We start from the raw sequence: 23,092 nt of genomic DNA on the forward strand, positions 1-23,092 counted from the left end.
GTGCAATCCAACATCATCTGGGAATTTGCACCTTGTGTCTAATCCAGCATCATTAGGGAACTGGCACCTTGTGTGTAATCCAGCCTCATTCTGGAAACATGATCTCGAGGTTGACCATACTTCCCTCCTCACCGGAACTGCATCCTGACATGAAGTTACTTCTTTTTTAGATAATTACTCAGAGCAACCCAGATCCATTTAGTAGAAGCCAGATAAACAGAACTGGGAGAAGTGAATTCAAAAGGAAAAAAATATAAAAACAGACTACAAGGTGAGAACACCCACTTCCTACATCAAGCTAAAAACGAAAGCATTAGGACGATTAAGACTCTTCTTATGACACATCGAAGAACACGAGGCTTAAGAGAAATAGAAACTACAACATATACACATCGAAGAACACGAGGCTAAACGAAAGTAATTGAAAGGGTGTTACTTACCAAAGCTCGTTTTACAGGTTCGGTGCAACTCCTCTTTAACTTGCCACGCTCCTTGAAGATGTCCCCAATATCCCGTGTTTGGTCTTCATTGCTCCTCTACATGTTCGCACTCGTGGTTTTAAAATCTCAACATGGCAAGAAAAATATACTACTAGTAATACTCGCGCATCTTGTGGGCAACATTAAAGAACTCGTCTGCCATGTTAGAGCATCTCCAATAGAATTGCAACGCGCGGCGCTTTAAAAAAGCGTTTACAGTGCTGAGATCGAGAAGTAGAGATAGAGAGTAGAGGATAGTTCTCAGCATAGATAGATAAAAAATAGATTATTCAACTACTCCTCGTTGTCCGACTCCTCCTCGGTGATGTCCTCCTCCGACGTCTGACTGTAGGCCTGAAGATACCGATCATAATCGGATTCCCAGGGCGACGATGCACCTAGCCTCATGTTGAATTGAGCGTCCTCTTTTCGCCTACGCTTGTCCTCGCGATAGGCGGCTCGCTCCGCCCTCCTCTTATCCCTCTCCGCCCTCCTTTGCTTGTAGAACTCACACTCGTTTATGATGTCCTGCGGGAAGCGTTGGCGCCACAGCATCATGGATTCCTCGTCCATCTCGGCGATGCCGAGACGGTGCTCCCGCCTCCGGTTGTCGCGACGATCCTCGTCGGTGATAAGCCGCGGCAGAGGCGCGAGCTCCTGTGTCCGCTCCCGCGTCGGCACGTTGGGGAAGTTCAATGTTCTGTGAGGCCACCGGAGGCGCCACGCCGCCGCGTCATACGCGTGGGCGGCCTCATTGGCGGTGTCGAAATTGCCGAGGCCGAGGCGCATCCCGCGGAACCGGATCTCGACGGAGAAGCCGCCGGAGGGGCGCGTGCGGACGCCGCGGTATCCCCAAGTTTCCCGGCGACGCAGCGGCATGGTGGCGCGGCGAGGCGAGAAAGAGCAGGGAGAGAGCGGTGGCGAGGCACAGAGCGGGGAGAGAGTGGTGGCAAGGCACATAGCGGTGGGAGGGCGTTGGATTTTATCAAGCGCGCCGGATGCTGCGCGCCAAAACTAGCGCACGCCCGGCCGCTTTTTCCCCCGCGCGCGCAATCCTTTCCCGACGTCTCTGCTATCTCTACTCTCTTCTCTACGGTTATATTTATTTTATATTTAATATTTATCTCTACTTCTCTACTCTCTATTTTTTTCTCTACTTTTTCCCTACTCTTATAAAAAACAGAGTTGGTGATGGTGGTGTTCTTGCCATCCTGCAATATAGGCCATCGATTTATATCCGACGGATAGGAAGGAAACTGTGGCAATTTTGCAAAAAGATACCCACACCCCTCTCCGCATTTGCAAATAAGGCATTCCCTTGTTCATCCTTTTCTCCCACAAGATAAACTACTCATACAAATGCATCTTGATGCGTGCAACACATGGGTATCTTGCTACTTCTAAAAAACTATCCATCATTTGCCACACTACTGGTTGCAGATGAAATACCTACCCAAGCACAGCGCGATACAGGAGCGACACACAATTACAAGCTGATATTCTGTTGGACAATGGAGGCTATAACCAATTACTTTTACGGGAACAATAGCACCCAGGAAATTTGAAGGGTAGGTATGAACAAAATTGGAATTGCACATGTACTGCTAAGTGATTCAATACACACATTACCAATCGAGGAGGAGAACGATGGTCGCGGCGGCCTCTGTGAGTCATGGTCGGCAACGGGAGTCAGTTCATTGTCCACGACGGTGGTGCTTCTGCACTTGGCATCGGCTTCCAGGAAGCTGATCCGAGACCGTGGAAGACAGTGCCGGGGAAGAGGCTCCGTGTACGACGACGACGGTGGACCGGCTCCAGTGCGGCGTACGAGGTCGTCGATGAGGCAGATGCGCTGCGGTGGACGAGTGCGCCAATGTAGAAGGGGAGGAGCACGAAGGCTGCGGTGCCGTGGAGAAGTCTATTTTGTGGGAGGGATAGAAAATGGGGAGTATTCAGGTGTACTACTCTGGGTGCCGGGGTGGGGTTGGCTGGGTAGGGTGAACCCGAAGTTACGAAAACAGCCCCCTACCAACCGTCATCCATGGGCCTGTTCTGAAGGCTATGATGGTAACTTCCCACTGCTCGAATCAGGGTCGCGGGAGATTTTCCCGCCGACCTCAAAATTTTGTGACACTGAACTCCCCGTGTGGCGTGTTGGGTGATTCGGCTAAGCAACTAGCGAGTAGTACTAGTAAACTCTACATATTAGGTTTGACCGAAGTCAAACTTCCTAAAGTTTGACCAAGTTTATAGAAAAATATAAACATTTACCATAACAGATATGTATGATGTGAAAGTACATTCAATAATGAATCTAATGGTATTTATTTGTTATTGTATATGTTAATATTTTTTGTTATAAACTTTCTGAGAGTTTACAAAACTTGACTTTGACCAATGCTAATACACAGACTTAAATAAAAACGGAGGGTGTACACATTTTTTTTTCTTAGTATGTAGTGAATTAATCATTTGTTGAAATTGTGAAATAAATATATTAGGCTACTGACTTCAAATGTAATGGTCTATACAATTCAATAGTTACAATCATTGTCGAATTCCAAGATGTATACGAGGTCTATAGTACTTCAGAACATCCTCAAACTCGCATAATCCCAGTCAAATGACAATAAAAATGCATTTCATAGTTATTACTTTGTAGGATGCAACAAAGCCAACAATAACTCTACATCAGCCATTATAAAAGCAACATTTTGAACATATCCCAATGTGTGATTGAAACATGCAGAGAGAGCTTGCGAAGATGGAGCAGATACGGCGGGAAAGATTGTATGTATGTGGACGAGAGAGTAGGAGACAAACGTAACGAAACAGAGAGAGGGAGATAGAGAGAGAAAGAGAGAGGAAGAAGTTAGGTCTATGAGAAAGATGGAGACATGTAATATACGTGAGATGCGTGTGCATCCGGATTCTGTACACGTGGAAGGAGAAGAGACAACATGTTTGATGAGAGAGCTGGAAAAACATGGACGAGAGGGGAAGGATCTCGTGGGTTGAGGGATTGATAAATTTGTGCGGGGGAGAGAGGGATTGGTAATTTTGTGCGAGAGAGAGAGGGTGGGGGGAGGAGTCAGTCAGCCGTCGTCACATCATCCTGCTTCCAAATGGCCCCGCATTCTCTAGCGCAGTGTGGTCGCCGTCTTCGATCTCCTCGATGCCCTCTTTGAAGATTGAGGTGTTGTGCATGCTGGGGTGCAGAGAAGCACAAGCGAGAGTGGTCGCCATATAACCTTGGATGGGGATGAATTGTGTGCTCGGGGGAGGGGGTGTGTGTGTGTGCTGTGTGTGTGTCAGATATTGAGAGAAAACAAACCTAAGGAGAGAAATGTGTGTGTATGTGACGGAAAGCTACTTGCTAAACAGGGTATTCACGAAGAGATTGTGCGTGCGAGATAGAGAGCGATGTGCGGGCCTTGAGGTGGGCAGGGGCGGGTGAGGGTGTCAAAATGTGCGCGTTGATGCATGTGTTACATGCGATCGTGCGAGGGATGGACGAATCGAGAGAGATGGTTGTTGTGTTACGGATGCTCCTCTCTCTCTCTCTCTCTCACACACACACAAGTAAAATAGAAGACCCTTTAGATCATGCATTTAATAACTCACCAACGGTGCATCGGTTTAAAATGATTTAAATATGAAAAGTGCTTAGAATTTTGTCTAGTTTCACAATATGCCACTCTCATCCATGTTTAAAATGCTTAAACATGTTGTTTGATTAAATTTGCTAAAATGCCATGTTAAAATGATTTAATTCATAACTAAATAACCGTAGCTCGGATTTTAATAAACTTTATATGTAAAAGGGGTTGAAAAATGCCTAGTTTAACATGGTGCACTTTATTTTGCTGTTTAACAACATTAAAATTGTGTTTATGGCAGAACAGTACCAAATCTAAAATATGCATATGGGGATTTTTCGGAATTGTTGTTTGTTGTTCCGGCCTCATTTAAACTTGCCTAACCAGTTAGTTTTCATATGCTTCACCCTCTTGCCTTGTTAATCAACATTTAACATTGTTGGGTACATAAACGAGAGAGAACTAAATAATTGATTTGGGGTTTCTTCAATATGCAACTCGTTACATATTGAGCTCCAGTTAACTTGTAGTTTTGTTTGTGCACTTTGCCATGCCATGCCTCATTAAACCGGACTTGCATCATACTTGTTTGTGCATCATGCCATGTTTATGTGATGATTGTTTACTATGTTGTTTGTTTCTTTCCGGGTTGCTTCTCTCGTTACCTTCGGTTTCGTTCCAGAGTTGTGAGGATTCGTTCGACTACGTCCGTTTGTCTTCTTCATGGACTCGTTCTTCTTCCTAGCGGGATTTCAGGCAAGATGACCATACCCTCGAAATCACTTCTATCTTTGCTTGCTAGTTGTTCACTCTATTGCTATGCCGCGCTACCTACCACTTGCTATATCATGCCTCCCATATTGCCATGTCAAGCCTCTAACCCACCTTTTCCTAGCAAACCGTTGTTTGGCTATGTTACCGCTTTTGCTCAGCCCCTCTTATAGCGTTGTTAGTTGCAAGTGAAGATGAAGTTTGTTCCATCTTGGAACATGGATATATTGGGATATCACAATATCTCTTATTTAATTAATGCATCTATATACTTGGTAAAGGGTGGAAGGCTCGGCCTTATGCCTGGTGTTTTGTTCCACTCTTGCCTCCCTAGTTTCCGTCATACCGGTGTTATGTTCCTTGATTTTGCGTTCCTTACGCGGTCGGATGATTTATGGGACCCCCTTGACAGTTCGCTTTGAATAAAACTCCTCCAGCAAGGCCCAACCTTGGTTTTACCATTTGCCTACCTAAGCCTTTTCCCTTTGGGTTCTGCAGACTCAAGGGTCATCTTTATTTTAACCCCCAGGCCAGTTCTCCTTCGAGTGCTGGTCCAAACCGAGCGATGTCCGGCGCCCCCTGGGCAACCAGGGTCTATGCCAACCCGACGTCTGGCTCATACGGTGTGCCCTGAGAATGAGATATGTGCAGCTCCTATCGGGATTTGTCGGCACAGCGGGTGGCTTTGCTGGTCTTGTTTTACCATTGTCGAAATGTCTTGTAAACCGGGAATCCGAGACTGATCGGGTCTTCCCGGGAGAAGGTTTATCCTTCGTTGACCGTGAGAGCTTATAATGGGCTAAGTTGGGACACCCCTGTAGGGTATAAACTTTCGAGAGCCGTGCCCGCGGTTATGTGGCAGATGGGAATTTGTTAATGTCCGGTTGTAGAGAACTTGACATTTGACTTAATTAAAATACATCAACCGTGTGTGTAGCCGTGATGGTCTCTTTTCGGTGGAGTCCGGGAAGTGAACACGGCTTTTGAGTTATGTCTGACGTAAGTAGGAGTTCAGGATCACTTCTTGATCATTACTAGTTGACGACCGTTCCGTTGCTCCTCTTCTCGCTCTTATTTGCGTATGTTAGCCACCATATATGCTTAGTACTTGCTGCAGCTCCACCTCATTACACCATCCTTTCCTATAAGCTTAAATAGTCTTGATCTCGCGGGTGTGAGATTGCTGAGTCCTCATGACTCACAGATACTTCCAAACAGTTGCAGGTGCCGAGGATACCAGTGCAAGTGATGCTACCGAACTCAAGTGGGAGTTCGACGAGGACCTTGGTCGTTACTATGTTTCTTTTCAGGTTGATCAGTAGTGGTGCCCAGTTGGGACGATCGGGGATCTAGCATTTGGGGTTGTCTTCTTTTATTTTGGTTCCGTAGTCGGACCTATGTGTGTACTCTGATTGATGTATGATTTTATTTATGTATTGTGTGAAGTGGCGATTGTAAGCCAACTCTTTATCCCATTCTTGTTCATTACATGGGATTGTGTGAAGATGACCCTTCTTGCGACAAAACCACAATGCGGTTATGCCTCTAAGTCGTGCCTCGACACGTGGGAGATATAGCCGCATCATGGGCGTTACAAGTTGGTAATCAGAGCCATCCCCGACTTAGGAGCCCCCTGCTTGATCGAATCACTGGCGTTGTTGAGTCTAGAACAAAAATGTTTTGAGTCTTAGGATTATATATATCGGAGAGTAGGATTCTTTTTACTCCTCAGTCCCTTCGTCGCTCTGGTGAGGCCTCCTGACGTAGAAGTTTTGACTCTTCTCTCCTCAAATTTCACTAAAAAAAATTAGGATCACGCGGGTATCTTGGAATCGTTCCGATGGTTTTGTGACGAGAACATTGTTCTTGGTGCCTCCTGACATTTAGGGGGTGTGGCAGTGTCCCGGGGAGTTGAGCTCCGAGGTGTTGTCGTCACAATTTTATCGTTGCAGTTCTGGAATACCTGAGTTTCGCCGACATCGAAAATCTCTTTTATGCAGTTGTTGGTGAGATCACCTCGACGCCACCCAGTACTGGGGCGGGAGTTCGGGAGTATTGCCATAACTCGTATAACGGATGCTTTTCGAAGGTTGAGGTACACGATTTCCGAAGGTTTCTTGGTTATGTGTTGACGGATGGATACAGCTGGATCTAGGTATTGTTAGTTTGGGTGATATATATTGTGTCCCCTGTATCCCCAACACCTGATTGCATAACCAGAAAGTTTCGGGAGTTTATAAGTGGGAATTCAAGTAGCTCCTAGGATATCTTTCCGACAGATGCATGATTTGAGATTGGGGTTCGACGTCTAGTGGTCCGCCTTTCCACGGTTGGTTTTACAGTGGTCTCGTAGTGTCTTAAAGAGTCCTTGGCTATGCCGACTCGGGGACGCTTCGTATGTCATGTGCACTGCCTTGTACATGATGGTGCTGTACGATCGAGCCCGTGTGGGCCCCACCACGAAAACTTCGGACGAAATCTCTATCATATGTTTGTTCCGGCTTATTCTGCAAGCCAATCCTTTGTTTTGTTTTATTTGTGGTATTCGAGTTGCTTCGAAGTCAGATGTTGAATCCATACCTTTCCTAAACGGTGTTCTCATATTGCTATGTGAATACTAATCCTTCTTGATCATCGAGTTTGCCATCTTAATTCTATTTCCAACCGGTGCGTTTCTCTTTGAGATAATCCCATCATTCTCCCCATTCGGAAGATCAATAATAAGTTTTCTCAACGTTGTTTGTTTCATCTGCCCCAAGTTGCCTTTGTTTTCCCGCCCTCCCACCCTCTTTCTTCAAGGACTCAGATGTCTTAACCAAGTATCCATTTTATTCACGTGAAGTCCCTTCATTCTTTTCAATCAATGTTCTTACCCGGTGGTTCTCATGAAGATGTTCTTCAAATGTTTTTCTCATGCAGGTGTATCTCTTACTCACTCGCCTCTCGCTTTCCATGTGTTTCGGAGTGTTGAAGATATCTCAGGAGATTCGTGTTTTCATTCAAGATCTGTTCAAGCTATTTCGAGGTTGTTATCTCATTCAAGCCATTTAATTCAACTGGCGCAATCTTTCTTTTAAATCGTTCAACCGGTGCTATCTCCTTTTCAAGTAATCATTTCAACGGTGTTTCTTTTGAGTGGGCCCTAACCCACAGGTATTTTCCCAGGATCTTACCTGACTCTTCTAATTTTTTTCTGGATTTATTCTCAAATTCATTTCAAAGTTTGACGTAAGAATGAATTTTTCATCAGTCATATGTCTTTCTCCAAGATCTTTCAAATTCTTTCCATCGTTGGTTCAACCTTTCCAATTTTCATTCCGGAGTGCCTCAACAATTCATGGTGGTGTTTCTCATCGTCATTCTCAACATTTGAAGACCGCAGGAGAATTTATCCTAAATCTTGGTTCGTTCTCTTGAAGATTCATGGTTCTAACTTGTTGCCATCCTCTCAAATTGTTTCCAATCGCACAATTCTTTTCTTACCCATCCGGAGCATTTCAGAGTTGTTTTCGTTTCTTGATCATCCAAAGGCCATCATTTCAGAAGATTTCTTCGTTCTAAGTTTTCAGCTCCGTTCTCCAATTATTCTAAATTGATGTCTCTTCGTTCATCTCCATATTCTCCCGGTGCATCGTTCAAGTATCCTCTAGTCAGCTCGTGATCTATTCGTTCTCATGTATCAAATTCCCTCGAGTATTTTCGCGCGCTCTTTAATTCTTACGGTGATTCGTTCTCTTTTCTTCATTCATTTTCAATTCTTACGGTGGTTCATTCAAGAATTCTCTTCCGTTGTTATCATATCAATTCATTCGTTCTTTTCCAAATTCTCTTCCGTTGTTACCGGTGGTTCGTTGAAGACCTTCCCAAGTTTGCGCAATATCTATCTTAAGCCTTTCTACGAAAATAAGTAGTATGCACAATCCGTTGCTTGTCATCAATCTAAATTGGTGAAGGCTAAGCATAATGTAATTCTTATTCTTGTTTCATCCAAGTGATTTAATTCCTTATTCCGGAGATTCATAAAAAATTCTTGATCTCATTTGTTCATTTTTCTTTCCGGAGCTCCAAGTTATTTCAATTATATCATTTCAAAGCTTCATCTAATCATTGCAAGGCTTCTCCCGGAGTTCTTTTCAATTTTCCCTTTCGTTTGATCATTCTTTTATTATCGGAGTTCTTCATGGAGGATCAACATGGTGGCTCATCAAGGATTCGTTTCATTCTTCAATTGTTCTTCAAGATTTCTCTCGGAGTTAAGATCCGCCAAGCTATACTTTAAAATAAACATGGTGTTCAACACATGTTTTGTCTTGAGGAGTCCAAGCATTCTTCATCTTGCATTCTAAAGTGCAATTCGTTCTACCTTATCTTTTGGGATGGTGTTATGTCATTCTTGATAATTTCCCTTCGCGTTTCATGATTCACAAGTTTTCAAGAGTGACATATTTAAATCCATCATTTTCTGTTCGTTCAAGAGATATTTTCAACCAATCAATCTTTTTGTTGGAGTTATATTGGGTTATATTTCACCTACAGCCTTCCCTAAGGAATGTAGCTAGTTGTGGTGCTTATCTATGATCCAATTTTCTCCTTCTCATCTCGGTGAAGAAGTTTTTCATCTCTTTGGTGCTCTCAATCAAATCAATGGTTTCCATTAGTGGCCGGCTGTCACCTCATAGTCTTGAGATGTTTTTTCCATAAGTCCACTACAAGCTTAATTGTTTCGTTGTTGATTACCCAACAACTCCGTTCTAACCTTCTTGGAAGGGTGCTTTCCAAGCTTATTTGTGGCAGAAGTTGTCATTTTCTTCTCCATTCCTTTATTCCAATTATCTATCTTCTATTTATTTTCTTTCGGAGGCATGGTGATGTTGCTATCTTCACTCATCATCTCGATTTGTGAGGACCGTGTTCTTTTCGTGCTTATCCATTTCCAACCGGAGTATCGTGCCCTCTTTTCAAGTTCTTCCCATTCTGTCAAGTTTTGCTTCCCTTCTCAACCGGAGTGCTGTCTGAAATCTTTCTTACCCCTTGTGCCATTCTTTCATTAGTTCCGGAGGCAATGTGTTGTTAATTTCATCGAGTATTCTCTCATCTTGTCAAGATCATGTTCAATTCCTTCCATTTACAGTCGGAGTGCTGTCCAAATTATATCATTCTTATTCCTTCTTTATCTTGTTTTAACCGGAGTGTTGTGTCTATCATTCCTCTTTTAACCGGAGTCTCATCTAAGTGCTTTCATTTTGCCAAGTTCAAATTCTATTCCTTCCATTTCCAATCGGAGTGTTGGATCATATCTTCAATATCTTTTCATCTTATCAAGTTTTTTCTTCTCTTTTCTACCGGAGTGCTGTCCAAATTCTGTCATTCTTGTTCCTTGGCTATCTCATTATACCGGTGGGGTCATATTCTTTTGGTTCTTGAAGCTCTTATTTCATGTCTTTCAACCTACAAGGTTCTCGAATGGTCCTTGTTCCTCTTGCTGAACGGAGTGTTTTAAATTTTGTTCACCTCCGTCGTGTCATTTCTTCAAGCTTTGCGACCTCTCAAGGTTCTTTGGTTTCACTCGTTTGTCAAAGAAGCAACTTTGTTTTACCTCTTCCCTTTTCGTTTTCTCTCCGGTGCAATCCTAGATCTCGGGACGAGATCCTCTTGTAGTGGTGGAGTGTCGTAATGCCCCAAGACCGACGCTCCAGACGCCTTCCATGTTCTTTGAGTTCGTCGTGTGTTTTTGTTTGTTTGTTGCATTTCATCATGTCATCATGAGCATTGCATCTGCATGTTTTCTTAAAGTTTACATCCGTTCGTAGTTGCCGCGTCCCTCCTCGCCTCCGTTGACCTTTTCTCAGACCCACCATTCTTTTGTTGCCCGACCGTTTGACCCTCTCTGCACAATGCACAAAACCCCTTCTCGCGCGCGTCCGAAACCTGTCCTGAACCCGACCCGCTCAGTCATCACCGTTGGGTCCGTATCATCCCCCAATATCCCTAAAATATCTCCGTTTTGTTATTTGGACTCCCTATCTATTTTTTTCTCGATCGTCCGTTTGCGATCGGACGGACCGAGTTAACCCCTATCCTAATCCCCTACCTATATAATCTGCCTAACCCTAAATCCTAGGACATTTGTCCCCCCTACCGCCGCCACCCACTCACCAAATCCCCCTCGGGATCCATCCCTCCCCAACCATCCCTCGCCACCTACAGGCTCCAGATCCCCTCGCCCTCCACCTCGCTCGATCCAGCGCCTCCCTGTCCTCTCCATCGCCTCCTCCCCGCGTCCAGCCGCTGAGCCCATCCGGATGCCGCCGCTGCTCCTGTCCCTGAGCCACTGGAGCACCGCCCCGCTTCTGCCTCCTCATTCGAGCGCCCATGGCCTTGTGCCCCTGCTGTCCTAGCAACAGCAACAACCTCGCCGGAGTCGCCACCGGGGCTTCATCCATGCCCGTGCCCTCCTCCACGCGCTGCCCCGCCGGACCTCTCCTGCAGCCGAGTCCCTCTCCTCGCGCGCCTGTCTCCTCTTGCTGATCTGCCTCACCACCGGAGCTCCTTCGCCCGAGCACCCATGGAGAGGGCCTCCCGAGCCCCCTCGCGCCGTGCTAGTGAGCCCGCCTTGCCGGCGACCTCCAGGCTAGTCCCTCGCGCGTCGTCCTTCTCCCCCTTCTCCTCTCCTTCTATCTCTTTTCCTCCCTCTCTGTATCTTCTCTGAATTTTCCCCGCCGTGGTCGCCTCTCTGCAGGTCGCCGATGCTCCGACGGGATCAAGCCACCGGAGCTCCTGCACCAACCCTGCCGTCGCCGCTCCACGCCCCAAGTCCCTCACCTCGCCGCCCCTTCGCCCGCTCGTCGGAGCTCTGCTCCAGGCGCCGCCCGCAGCTCCCTGCATCGAACAGGAGAACGAGCGCATGAGCAGCGCTCGCGTTGACCGCGCCCTTGCCCAGCGGCCTCGCTCGGCCTGCCTCCACCAACTGGGCCTCAACCCATGGTGAGCCACCGCAGCAGGCCCAGTTCCCTGTAGCCCAATGTGAGCAACTCCCCTCAGCCCAGTACAACTCAGTTTCGGCCCATGTATTTTTTTCTTTCCTGCGCTGCGAATTTGTCTATTTATCCAGAGAGTTGCCAGTTTTACAAAAAAGACAATTTAGATCATGCATTTAATAACTCACCAATGGTGCATCGGTTTAAAATGATTTAAGTATGAAAAGTGCTTAGAATTTTGTCTAGTTTCACAATATGCCACTCTCATCCATGTTTAAAATGCTTAAACATGCTGTTTGATTAAATTTGCTAAAATGCCATGTTAAAATGATTTATTTCATAACTAAATAACCGTAGCTCGGATTTTAATAAACTTTATATGTAAAAGGGGTAGAAAAATGCCTAGTTTAACATGGTGCACTTTATTTTGCTGTTTAACAACATTAAAATTGTGTTTATGGCAGAACAGTACCAAATCTAAAATATGCATATGGGGATTTTCCGGAATTGTTGTTTGTTGTTCCGGCCTCATTTAAACTTGCCTAACCAGTTAGTTTTCATATGCTTCACCCTCTTGCCTTGTTAATCAACATTTAACATTGTTGGGTACATAAACGAGAGAGAACTAAATAATTGATTTGGGGTTTCTTCAATATGCAACTCGTTACATATTGAGCTCCACTTAACTTGTAGTTTCGTTTGTGCACTTTGCCATGCCATGCCTCATTAAACCGGACATGCATCATACTTGTTTGTGCATCATGCCATGTTTATGTGATGATTGTTTACTATGTTGTTTGTTTCTTTCCGGGTTGCTTCTCTCGTTACCTTCGGTTTCGTTCCGAAGTTGTGAGGATTTGTTCGACTACGTCCGTTTGTCTTCTTCATGGACTCGTTCTTCTTCCTAGCGGGATTTCAGGCAAGATGACCATACCCTCGAAATCACTTCTATCTTTGCTTGCTAGTTGTTCGCTCTATTGCTATGCCACGCTACCTACCACTTGCTATATCATGCCTCCCATATTGCCATGTCAAGCCTCTAACCCACCTTTTCCTAGCAAACCGTTGTTTGGCTATGTTACCGCTTTTGCTCAGCCCCTCTTATAGCGTTGTTAGTTGCAGGTGAAGATGAAGTTTGTTCCAGCTTGGAACATGGATATATTGGGATATCACAATATCTCTTATTTAATTAATGCATCTATATACTTGGTAAAGGGTGGAAGGCTCGGCCTTATGCCTGGTGTTTTGTTCCACTCTTGCCTCCCTAGTTTCCGTCATACCGGTGTTATGTTCCTTGATTTTGCGTTCCTTACACGGTCGGGTGATTTATGGGACCCCCTTGACAGTTCGCTTTGAATAAAACTCCTCCAGCAAGGCCCAACCTTGGTTTTACCATTTGCCTACCTAAGCCTTTTTCCCTTGGGTTCTGCAGACTCAAGGGTCATCTTTATTTTAACCCCCGGGCCAGTTCTCCTTCGAGTGCTGGTCCAAACCGAGCGATGTCCGGCGCCCCCTGGGAAACCAGGGTCTATGCCAACCCGACGTCTGGCTCATCCGGTGTGCCCTGAGAACGAGATATGTGCAGCTCCTATCGGGATTTGTCGGCACAGCGGGTGGCTTTGCTGGTCTTGTTTTACCATTGTCGAAATGTCTTGTAAACCGGGAATCCGAGACTGATCAGGTCTTCCCGGGAGAAGGTTTATCCTTCGTTGACCGTGAGAGCTTATAATGGGCTAAGTTGGGACACCCCTGCAGGGTATAAACTTTCGAGAGCCGTGCCCGCGGTTATGTGGCAGATGGGAATTTGTTAATGTCGGTTGTAGAGAACTTGACATTTGACTTAATTAAAATACATCAACCGTGTGTGTAGCCATGATGGTCTCTTTTCGGCGGAGTCCGGGAAGTGAACACGGCTTTTGAGTTATGTCTAACGTAAGTAGGAGTTCAGGATCACTTCTTGATCATTACTAGTTGACGACCGTTCCGTTGCTCCTCTTCTCGCTCTTATTTGTGTATGTTAGCCACCATATATGCTTAGTACTTGCTGCAGCTCCACCTCATTACACCATCCTTTCCTATAAGCTTAAATAGTCTTGATCTCGCGGGTGTGAGATTGCTGAGTCCTCATGACTCACAGATACTTCCAAACAGTTGCAGGTGCCGAGGATACCAGTGCAAGTGATGCTACCGAACTCAAGTGGGAGTTCGACGAGGACCTTAGTCGTTACTACGTTTCTTTTCAGGTTGATCAGTAGTGGTGCCCAGTTGGGACGATCGGGGATCTAGCATTTGTGGTTGTCTTCTTTTATTTTGGTTCCGTAGTCGGACCTATGTGTGTACTCTGATTGATGTATGATTTTATTTATGTATTGTGTGAAGTGGCGATTGTAAGCCAACTCTTTATCCCATTCTTGTTCATTACATGGGATTGTGTGAAGATGACCCTTCTTGCGACAAAACCACAATGCGGTTATGCCTCTAAGTCGTGCCTCGACACGTGGGAGATATAGCCGCATCGTGGGCGTTACACTCCACGAGGGTGGAGGGTGCGCCCTACCCCCTGGGCGCGCCCCCTGCCTCGTGGGCACCTCGTGCGCTCTCCAGACTCTGTTTTCTTGCACGTTACGTATTTTGGTCAGTAAAAATTCATTATATAATCTCCCGAAGGTTTTGACTCCTATGTCACGCAAATATCCTCTGTTCTTGTTTTGAGCTGTTTTTCTGACAGATCTAGATCATCATGACGTCTCCAAGCGCCCCCAAGGACAAGTTCTTCGAGAAGGTCATCAACCCTTACCTCGCGGAGGTGCTGCGACACCCTCAAACCATTGAGATGCGTGATGGGTTGCTGCACATCCGCGATGTTGAGGGACCAAAGGGGACCGGAAGCGTGGAGACGAGGCTCGAAGCAATGGAGCAACAAGTTTTCAAGTGCCAGGGGATGGTGAAACGTGGGCTCAACTCCAACCACATGATGATCGCGGAGTTCACCAACAACCACAAGCTGGATGCCCAGAACATTGGGGATACCATCTTCAAGCTTCACGAGAAGATCGAGCACCTCCAAGCCCAAATCTATGACCTGCAAAACCAAAACTGTGAGTATGAATATAGATTCAAGAGGACGAGTTTGGCTGCAGATTTGAGGATCCCGGAGACTCGATCATCCATCTATGATGGTGAGCCTATGCCTTGGAAGATGGACGACAAGCCCACATCATCAACAACTCCGTCATCACCACCTCTGAGGAAGGAGACATAATCACATGGATATGGGCACTCCCCTTGGCAACTGCCAAGCTTGGGGGAGGTGCCCCGGTATCGTATCACCATCACACTCCTATCTTTACCATTTTTCTTAGTTCGATCCTTTTAGTAGTATCTTGATCTAGTAGAATAAAGTTTTGGTATGATCTAGTTTTGAGTTTTGCTTATGATCCCCTTATGTAATCGAGTCCGTGAGCTATATAATAAAGATTAGTGTTGAGTCAAGGGCTTGATTATCTTGATATGATATTGAGTGAATAAAAGAAAATAGAAAAAGAATAAAAAGAAAACAAAGAGATCATATTGATCTTATGGAGAGTAATGGCTTCACATAGAAGAGTATGATGATTAAAAGTTGTTGAGAGTTGACAAACATAGTTTTGGTCATCGTTGCAATTAATAGGAAGTAATAAAGAAAGAGAGGTTTCACATATAAATATACTATCTTGGACATCTTTTATGATTGTGAGCACTCATTAAAATATGACATGCTAAAGAGTTGATGTTGGACAAGGAAGACAATGTAATGGGTTATGTTTTCTTATATCTGAAATAAAGTATATTGTCATGGATCATCCAACATGTTGAGCTTGCCTTTCCCCCTCGTGCTAGCCAAATTCTTTGCACCAAGTAGAGATACTACTTGTGCTTCCAAATACCCTTAAACCAGTTTTGCCATGAGAGTCCACCATATCTACCTATGGATTGAGTAAGATCCTTCAAGTAAGTTGTCATTGGTGCAAGCAATAAAAATTTCTCTCTAAATATGTATGATTGATTGGTGTGGTGGAAATAAGCTTTATACTATCTTGTGATGTGGAAGAAATAAAAGCGATGGACTGCATAATAAAGGTTCATATCACAAGTGGCAATATAAAGTGACGTTCTTTCGCATTTAGATTTTGTGCATCCAACCCTGAAAGCGCATGGCAACCTCTGCTTCCCTCTGCGAAGGGACTATCTTTTATTATTACCTTCTACCTTATGCAAGAGTCATGGTGATCTTCACCTTTCCTTTTTACATTTTATCCTTTGGCAAGCACAGGATGTTGGAAAGATCCTAATATATATATATATATATATATATATATATATATATATAATTGGATGTGGGTTAGCATGAACTATTATTGTTGACATTACCCTTGAGGTAAGAGGTTGGGAGGCGAAACCATAAGCCCCTATCTTTCTCTGTGTCCGATTAAAACTCCGTAACCACAAGTATTGCGTGAGTGTCAGCAATTGTGAAAGACTAAATGATAGTTGAGTATGTGGACTTGCTAAAAAGCTCTGACATAGACTCTTTCTGATGTTATGATAAATTGCAATTGCTTCAATGACTGAGATTATAGTTTGTTAGTTCTCAATAAAGTTTCTGATTCATACTTTGCATTGTGAATAGATTATTACTTGAGCATAAGAAATCATATGACAATATCCATATATGTTGCTGTTATAAGATTAACCATGATGCCCTCATGTTCGTATTTTATTTTATCGACAACTCTACCTCTAAACATGTGGACATATTTATCGTTATCGGCTTCCGCTTGAGGACAAGCGAGGTCTAAGATTGGGGGAGTTGATACGTCCATTTTGCATCATGCTTTTATATCGATATTTATTGCATTATGGGCTGTTATTACACATTATGTCACAATACTTATGCCTATTCTCTCTTATTTTACAAGGTTAACATAAGGAGGGAGAATGCCGGCAGCTGGAATTCTGGGCTGGAAAAGGAGCAAATATTAGAGACATATTCTGCACAACTCCAAAAGTCCTGAAACTCCACGAAAGTTATTTTTGGAAATAATAAAAAATACTGAGCGAAAGAAATACCAGAGGGGGCCCACACACTGGCCACGAGGGTGGGGGCGCGCCCTACCCCCCTGGGCGCGCCCCTGCCTCGTGGGCCCCCTGTTGGCCCTCCGGTGCCCATCTTCTGCTATATGAAGTCTTTTGTCCAAATAAAAATCATAAGCAAGCTTTCGGGACGAGACTCCGCCGCCACGAGGCGGAACCTTGGCGGAACCAATCTAGGGCTCTGGCGGAGCTGTTCTGCCGGGGACACTTCCCTCCGGGAGGGGGAAATCATCGCCATCATCATCACCAACGCTCCTCTCATCGGGAGGGGGCCAATCTCCATCAACATCTTCACCACACCATCTCCTCTCAAACCCTAGTTCATCTCTTGTATCCAATTCTTGTCTCTAAGTCTGGGATTGGTACCTGTAGGTTGCTAGTAGTGTTGATTACTCCTTGTAGTTGATGCTAGTTGGTTTATTTGGTGGAACATCATATGTTCAGATCCTTTATGCATATTAATACTCCTCTGATTATGAACATGAATATGCTTTGTGAGTAGTTACATTTGTTCCTGAGGACATGGGAGAAGTCTTGCTATTAGTAGTCATGTGAATTTGGTGTTCGTTCGATATTTTGATGAGATGTATGTTGTCTCTCCTCTAGTGGTGTCATGTGAACGTCGACTACATGACACTTCACCATTATTTGGGCCTAGAGGAAGGCATTGGGAAGTAATAAGTAGATGATGGGTTGCTAGTGTGACAGAAGCTTAAACCCTAGTTTATGCGTTGCTTTGTAAGGGGCTGATTTGGATCCATATGTTTCATGCTATGGTTAGGTTTACCTTAATACTTCTTTTGTAGTTGTGGATGCTTGCAATAGGAGTTAATCATAAGTGGGATGCTTGTCCAAGTAAGGACAGCACCCAAGCACCGGTCCACCCACATATCAAATTATCAAAGTACTGAACGCGAATCATATGAACGTGATGAAAACTAGCTTGACGATAATTCCCATGTGTCCTCGGGAGCGCTTTTCTCTATATAAGAGTTTGTCCAGGCTTGTCCTTTGCTACAAAAAGGATTGGGACACCTTGCTGCACTTTATTTACTTTTGTTACTTGTTGCTCGTTACAAATTATCTTATCACAAAACTATCTGTTACCTATAATTTCAGTGCTTGCAGAGAATACCTTGCTGAAAACCGCTTATCATTTCCTTCTGCTCCTCGTTGGGTTCGACACTCTTACTTATCGAAAGGAGTACGATAGATCAACTATACTTGTGGGTCATCAACGACTCGGGCACCTCCCTGACTTGTTCCCGACGCTAAAAATTTCTATAAATACGGAAACCTCCAGAACATAACCTAGATCGGGAGTTCCGCCGCCGCAAGCCTCTGTAGCCACCGAAAACCAATCTAGACCCTGTTCCGGCACCCTGCCGGAGGGGGAACCCTCACCGGTGGCCATCTTCATCATCCCGGCGATCTCCATGACGAGGAGGGAGTAGTTCACCCTCAGGGTTGAGGGTATGTACCAGTAGCTATGTGTTTGATCTCTCTCTCTCTCTCTCGTGTTCTTGATTTGGCACGATCTTGATGTATCACGAGCTTTGCTATTGTAGTTGGATCTTATGATGTTTCTCCCCCTCTACTCTCTTGTAATGGATTGAGTTTTCCCTTTGAAGTTATCTTATCGGATTGAGTCTTTAAGGATTTGAGAACACTTGATGTATGTCTTGCATGTGCTTATCTGTGGTGACAATGGGATATCACATGATCTACTTGATGTATGTTTTGGTGATCAACTTGCGGGTTCCGTGACCTCGTGAACTTATGCATAGGGGTTGGCACACGTTTTTGTCTTGACTCTCCGGTAGAAACTTTGGGGCACTCTTTGAAGTAATTTGTGTTGGTTGAATAGATGAATCTGGGATTGTGTGATGCATATCGTATAATCATACCCACGGATACTTGAGGTGACATTGGAGTATCTAGGTGACATTAGGGTTTTGGTTGATTTGTGTCTTAAGGTGTTATTCTAGTACGAACTCTATGATAGATCGAACGGAAAGAATAGCTTCGTGTTATTTTACTACGGACTCTTGAATAGATCGATCAGAAAGAATAACTTTGAGGTGGTTTCGTACCCTACCATAATCTCTTCGTTTGTTCTCCGCTATTAGTGACTTTGGAGTGACTCTTTGTTGCATGTTGAGGGATAGTTATATGATCCAGTTATGTTATTATTATTGAGAGAACTTGCACTAGTGAAAGTATGAACCCTAGGCCTTGTTTCCTAGCATTGCAATACCATTTACGCTCACTTTACCACTTGTTACCTTGCTGTTTTTATATTTTCAGATTACAAAAACCTATATCTACCATCCATATTGCACTTGTATCACCATCTCTTCGCCGAACTAGTGCACCTATACAATTTACCATTGTATTGGGTGTGTTGGGGACACAAGAGACTCTTTGTTATTCGGTTGCAGGGTTGTTAGAGAGAGACCATCTTCATCCTACGCCTCCCACGGATTGATAAACCTTAGGTCATCCACTTGAGGGAAATTTGCTACTGTCCTACAAACCTCTGCACTTGGAGGCCCAACAACGTCTACAAGAAGAAGGTTGTGTAGTAGACATCAAGCAGTTTCTGGCACTGTTGCCGGGGAGGTTAGTGCTTGAAGGTATATCTTTATATCTTGCAATCAAATCTTTTAGTTTCTTGTTTTATCACTAGTTTAGTCTATAAAAGAAAACTACAAAAAAATGGAATGAAGGGTGCCTCGTATGCTTCATCTTTTTAATGTCTTCCGTGAAAATGATGGGAAGGAAAATTGTGCTCAAGTACTAGAAGAAGAATTACATAGAATGCTTGGCATAAAATATGTGAATGATGAGCATGATTGCAATGTTGTTAGTATGAGTTCTTTGAATACCCATGATGCTAATGATATGCAAAGGCACAAGCTTGGGGATGCTATGTTTGATGAAGATGATATGTTTAGTCCCCCAAGTTTTGATGAGCAAATTTATTATGATGAAAGCATGCCTCCTATTTATGATGATTATTGTGATGACACGTATGATATAAATAATAAAGATAACCATGAAACTTGTCATCATGATTTTAATTTTCAATTGGATTATGCTTCACATGATAGTTATTTGGTTGAGTTTCCTCCCACTACTATTGATGATAATACATTTGCTTATGTGGAGAGTAGTAAAATTTCTATCCAAGTAGATCATGAAAAGAATGCTTTATGTGCTGGTTATATTGTTGAATTCATTCATGATGCTACTGAAAATTATTATGAGGGGGGAATATATGCTTGTAGGAATTGCAATAATATCAAGTTTCCTCTCTATGTGCTTAAAGTTTTAAAGTTATGCCTGTTTTGCCTTCCTATGCTAGTTGATTATTGTTCCCATAAATTGTTTGCTCACAAAATCCCTAAGCATAGGAAGTGGGTTAGACTTAAATATGCTAGTCATATTCTTCATGATGCTCTCTTTATGTTTCAATTCTTATCTTTTATGTGAGCATCATTGAAATCATCATGCCTAGCTTGGGGCGTTAAACGTTAGCGCTTGTTGGGAGGCAACCCAATTTTATTTTTGTTCCTTGCTTTTTGTTACTGTTTAGTAATAAATAATTCATCTAGCCTCTTTTTAGATGTGGTTTTATGTTTTAATTAGTGTTTGTGCCAAGTAGAACCTTTGGGAAGACTTGGGTGAAGTCTTTGCGATCTTGCTGTAAAAAACAGAAACTTTTGTGCTGACGAGATTAGCTGCCATTTTTTACTGGAGAGTGCTTTTAGGTTGATAATTTTTGAAGATGATTAATAGACGAATTACTCAGGTCCACCAATTTATTTCAGAATTTTTGGAGTTACAGAAGTATTCGAATGATACAGATTACTACAGACGGTTCTGTTTTTGACAGATTCTGTTTTCTATGTGTTGTTTGCTTATTTTGATGAATCTATGAGTAGTATCGGAGGGTATGAACCATGGAGAAGTTGGAATACAGTAGATATTACACCAATATGAATTTATAATGAGTTCACAACAGTACCTAAGTGGTGATTTATTTTCTTATACTAATGGAGCTTACGAGTTTTCTGTTGAGTTTTGTGTTGTGAAGTTTTCAAGTTTTGGGTAAAGATTCGATGGACTATGGAATAAGGAGTGGAAAGAGCCTAAGCTTGGGGATTCCCAAGGAACACCAAGGTAATATTCAAGTACAACCAAGAGCCTAAGCTTGGGGATGCCCCGGATGGCATCCCCTCTTTCGTCTTCGTTAAACTTTACTTGGAGCTATATTTTTATTCACCACATAATATGTGTTTTGCTTGGAGCGTCATTTTATTTTATTTTATTTTTGCTTGCTGTTTGAATAAAATACCAAGATCTGAAATTCTCAAATGTGAGAGAGTCTTCACATAGTTGCATAATTATTCAACTACTCATTGATCTTCACTTATATCTTTCGGAGTAGTTTGTCATTTGCTCTAGTGCTTCACTTATATCCTTTTAGAGCACGACGGTAGTTTCATTTTCAAGAAATAGATGAACTCTCATGCTTCACTATTATTATTTTGAGAGTCTTTAGAACAGCATGGTAATTTGCTTTGGTTATGAAATTAGTCCTAATATGATAGGCATCCAAGATGGGTATAATAAAAACTTCCATATAGAGTGCATTGAATACTATGAGAAGTTTGACACTTGATGATTGTTTTGAGATATGAAGATGGTAATATTAGAGTCGTGCTAGTTGAGTAATTGTGAATTTGAGAAATACTTGTGTTGAAGTTTGCAAGTCCCGTAGCATGCACGTACGGTAAACGTTGTGTGACAAATTTGAAGCATGAGGTGTTCTTTGATTGCTTTCCTTATGAGTGGCGGTCGGGGACGAGCGATGGTCTTTTCCTACCAATCTATCCCCCTAGGAGCATGCACATAGTGCTTGGTTTTTGATGACTTGTAGATTTTTGCAATAAGTATGTGAGTTCTTTATGACTAATGTTGAGTCCATGGATTATACGCACTCTCACCCTTCCATCATTGCTAGCCTCTTCGGTACTATGCATTGCCCATTCTCACCTTGAGAGTTGGTGCAAACTTCGCTGGTGCATCCAAACCCCGTGATATGATACGCTCTATCACACATAAACCTCCTTATATCTTCCTCAAAACAGCCACCATACCTACCTATTATGGCATTTCCATAGCCATTCCGAGATATATTGCCATGCAACTTTCCACCGTTCCGTTTATTATGACACGCATCATCATTGTCATATTGCCTTGCATGATCATGTAGTTGACATCGTATTTGTGGCAAAGCCACCATTCATAATTCTTTCATACATGTCACTCATGAGTCATTGCCCATCCCGGTACACCGCCGGAGGCATTCATATAGAGTCATACTTTGTTCTCGTATCGAGTTGTAATCTTTGAGTTGTAAATAAATAGAAGTGTGATGATCATCATAAATAGAGCATTGTCCCCAAAAAAAGAGAAAGGCAAAAAAAGAAAAAAAAAAGAAAGGCCAAATAAAAAAAGAAAAAAAGAAAGGCCAATTAAAAAAAGGCCAAATAAAAAATAAAAAATAAGAAAGAGAAATAAAAAGGACAATGCTACTATCATTTTTCCACACTTGTGGTTCAAAGTAGCACCATGATCTTCATGATAGAGAGTCTCTTATATTGTCACTTTCATATACTAGTGGGAATTTTTCATTATAGAACTTGACTTGTATATTCCAACGATGGGCTTCCACAAATGCCCTAGGTCTTTGTGAGCAAGCAAGTTGGATGCACACCCACTTAGTTTCTTTATTTGAGCTTTCATACATTTATAGCTCTAGTGCACCCGTTGCATGGCAATCCCTACTCCTCGTATTGACATCAATTGATGGGCATCTCCTAGCCTGTTGATTAGCCGCGTCAATGTGAGACTTTCTCCTTTTTTGTGTTCTCCACACAACCGCCATCATTATACTCTATTCCACCCATAGTGCTATGTCCATGGCTCACGCTCATGTATTGCGTGAAAGTTGAAAAAAGTTTGAGATTACTAAAGTATGAAACAATTGCTTGGCTTGTCATCGGGGTTGTGCATGATGAGAGCATTTTTTGTGACGAAAATGAAGCATAGCCAAACTATATGA

Source organism: Aegilops tauschii, chromosome 4 (assembly GCF_002575655.3).
Source record: "Aegilops tauschii subsp. strangulata cultivar AL8/78 chromosome 4, Aet v6.0, whole genome shotgun sequence".
NCBI lineage: Eukaryota > Viridiplantae > Streptophyta > Magnoliopsida > Poales > Poaceae > Aegilops > Aegilops tauschii.